General features: G+C 37.7%; 1 long non-coding RNA gene across 1 annotated transcript in view; it reads right to left on the bottom strand.

Annotated features, from left to right (window-relative positions):
- Nucleotides 1–329: 329 nt before the first annotated feature.
- The window catches only part of LOC109394317 (uncharacterized), a 28,380-nt gene continuing 25,040 nt past the window's right edge, over nt 330–3,669 (bottom strand). The window contains exon 4 of the long non-coding RNA XR_002126426.1: nt 330–395. This is a non-coding gene — a long non-coding RNA (uncharacterized LOC109394317). The remainder of the gene's footprint in view (nt 396–3,669) is intronic.

A 3,669-nucleotide genomic window follows, 5' to 3' on the forward strand; every position in this document is an offset into this window, starting at 1 on the left:
ATCAAGACTCTTGCCCTAATTTCTTGCAGTTCTCTGATCTCCATTCTCCTCCATGTTTAGCTTCTGTTCTCAGGCTGACTTCTCTCAAGGTCACAGAATGGCTGCCAGCAGCAATGAGGCAACAAGCCCCTTCGTTTACTTCAATATGGATGAGTGAGACTGATTTCCATCACTATCACTCAAATAAAAGGAAGCACTCTCCTAAAAGCTTTCAATAACTCAAATTTCATTTGCCAACAGTGGGGCCCATTCCCATTCCTAAACCATTTGCTGGCCTAGGGCAGGGTTACCATGATTACCTTACCTTAATCAGTCTTTACTTTGTGAGCGGAGGATGGAGTGAGCTTTCTCTGAGTCACAAAGGTATGTAGGATAAGGACTGGCTCCTGAACAAACTGGAGATCAATGAGAAAAGAGGTTTGGCAAGTGGATCATGGGTAGGCACCAAGGATATTCACAATGTATATTTTCTACCTTCTTCAAATTCTTGCAATACTCTTTCCTTTAATTTTTTTGTAATCCAACTGCATTGGTCTTCTTTGAGATCTTCAACATGCTTTTTGCACCTTCTCACTCTAAGGTCTTGACTTAAGCTATTCCCTTATCCTGAAATTCTCTTCTCCCAACCCCTTTTCTGGTTAAATACTTATCTGTCAGCATTCCACTTAAAAGTCACTCTTTCGGTAAAGCCTTCCCTCAGCCCCACATTAGCTCACAAGATTCTTCTTCCAACTCTAACTTAAACAACAAAAAAACTAAAACTAACAAAAAAAGAATAGGAACCTCCATACTGTTTTTTGTTTGTTTGTTTGTTTATTTTTAAGATTTTATTGGGGAATCGGGGAAGGGGAACAGACAAGTTGCTGTCCTTTTGTTCTTCAGTCTAGTTGTGGAGGACGTCGCTTCACTGGCCCATGTTGGTATTATCATTGTGCTCTTCCTGGGTGAGGCAGCCGCTCACCGGCCATGGGACGCTGCTCATGGCAGCTCACGAAAGATCATGCCTGCTGCTGGCCAGCCCCACTGCAGCCTACGCTGTTGCAGGCGATTCACAGCAGCCCAGCTCTAAGTAGAGCTGTTGTTCACCATCTTAGCTGTAGAGGGCGCAGCATGACTGGCCCTAATGTGGGATCCGAACAGGGGCCCTGCTGCTCAGAGCTGACATCCCAAGCCAACTCCTAACCGATGCGCCACTCGACTGGCCCTCCATACTGTTTTTATAGTGTCTGTACCAATTTACATTCCTACAATAGTGCCACCAATAGAGCCAACAAGGATTCCCTTTTCTCCACAGCCTTGAAAACACTTATCTCCTGTTTTTTAGATAACAGCAGTTCTAACAGGTGTGACCTGATAGCTCACTGTGGTTTTGATTTGCATTTCCCTGATGATTAGTGATGTCAGCATCTTCTCATGTACCTGTTGATCATTTGTATGTCTACTTTGGGAAAATGTCTATTTAAATCCTTTGCCCATTGGTTTTTAATGGAGTTTGGGGTTTTTTGTTTGTTTGTTTTTTGTTGTTCTTATTTTGTTTTTTGCTATTGAGTTGTATGGGTTCCTTATATATTTTGATATTAACCTCTTATCAGATAAATGGTGTGCAAATACTTTCTCCCATTTCGTAGGTTGCCTTTTTATTCTGCTGATCAATTTTTTGTTGTTGTCATTGTGCAGAAGATTTTTAGTTTAATATACTCCCACTTTTTTTTGCTTTTATTACTTGTGCTTTTGGGATCATATCCAAAAAGTCATTGCCAAAACCAGTGTCAAGGAGATTTTTCCCTATGTTTTCTCCTAGGAGTTTTACAGTTTCAGGTGTTACATAATATTTTTTCGTTTTAATTTATTAGTATTTTTTAAAATTAAAATTTTTTTAAAATTGAGGTTGACATATACTATTATATTAGTCTCAGGTGTATAACATAGTGATTAGACATTTATATGACTAATGAAGTGATCACGCCTATAAGTTTAGTACCATCTGACACCATCCTCAGTTATTGCAATATTAATGACTATATTACATATGCTGTACTTCACATCCCTGTGACTGTTTTTGTAATTTGTACATCTTAATTCCTTCCCTTTTTTCACCCATCCTCCAACTGCCTCCCATCTGGCAACCATCAATTTGTTCTTTGTATCTATGGGTTTGTATGTTTCATTTGTTTATTTTGTTTTTTAGTTTCCACATATAAGTGAAATCATATGGCATGTGTCTTTCTCTGTCTGACTTACATCACTTAGCATAATACCCTTGGGGTCCATCCATGTTGTTCTAACAGCAAGATTTCATTCATTTTTATGGCCAAGTAATATTCCATTGTATACATGTACCACCTCTTCTTTATTCAATCATCTATGGATGAACAGAGGTTTCTTCCATAACTTGGCTATTGTAAATAATGCTGTAATGAACATAGGGGTGTTTATATCTTTTCAAATTAGTGCTTTGGATTTCTTTAGATAAATACACAGAAATGGAAGCACTGGGTCGTATGGGAGTTTTATTTTTAATTCTTTGAGGAACCTCCATACTGTTTTTCCATAGTGGCTGCACCAATTTACAATCCCACCAACAGTGCACAAGTGTTCCCTTTTCTCCACATCTTAGTCAACACTTGTTTTTTTTTATTTATTGATGACAGCCATCCTGACAGGTGTGAAGTGATATCTCATTGTGGTTTTAATTTGCATTTCCCTGATGATTAGTGATGTTGAGCATCTTTTCATATATCTATTGGCCATCTGCATGTCTTTTTTGGTGAAATGTCTATTCAGGTCCTCTGACCATTTTTTAATGAGATTTTTTTGTGTGTGTTTGTGTGTGTCCAGTTGTATGAGTTCCTTATATATTTTGGATATTAAACGTTTATCAGATGTAACATTGGCGAATATTTCCTCCCATTCAGTAGGTTGTCTTTTCATTCTGTTGATGGTTTCCTTTGCAGTACAAAAACTCTTTAGTTTGATGTAATCCAATTTGTTTATTTTTTTCTTTTTTTTCCCTTGCCTGAGGAGACATATTCAAAAAAACAAATAAGAGCGATGTCAAAATGTTTACTGCCTATGTTTTCTTCTAGGAAGTTTTATGGTTTTGGGTCTGACATAAATATATAGTCATAAATATATATATATGTATATATATATATATATAGCAATTATTTATATATAATGATATAATAGGTAGGACAATTAAGTTTTTGAACTCATCCTAGAAAAAGTGCTACATACCTCATTGCTGAATATCACTAGGTCACCTTTGAAGTACTCCCTTTGGGAAGCTATGCACCGATGCCAGCACCTAGTCCACCCTTCAAAGCCATTTTGGAACTTTTTTCTGGAATGGCCATCAGAGCTGGCATCATATTACCTTTGATGTCCTGAATGTCATCAAAATGTTTTCCTTTCAATATTTCCTTTATCTTCAGGTAAAGAAAGAGGTCATTGGGGGCCAGATAAGGTGAGTAGGGAGGGTGTTCCAATACAGTTATTTTTTGACTGGCTTAAAAACTCCCTCACAGACAGTGCCATGTAAGGTCGCGTTTTACTGTGATGCAAGAGCCATGAATTGGTGAAGAGTTCAGGTCATCTAACTTTTTCATGCAGCCTTTTCAGCACTTCCAAATAGTAAATTTGGTTAACTGTTTATCCAGTTGGTACAAA

This window comes from Hipposideros armiger, unplaced genomic scaffold, assembly GCF_001890085.2.
Source record: "Hipposideros armiger isolate ML-2016 unplaced genomic scaffold, ASM189008v1 scaffold_12, whole genome shotgun sequence".
NCBI lineage: Eukaryota > Metazoa > Chordata > Mammalia > Chiroptera > Hipposideridae > Hipposideros > Hipposideros armiger.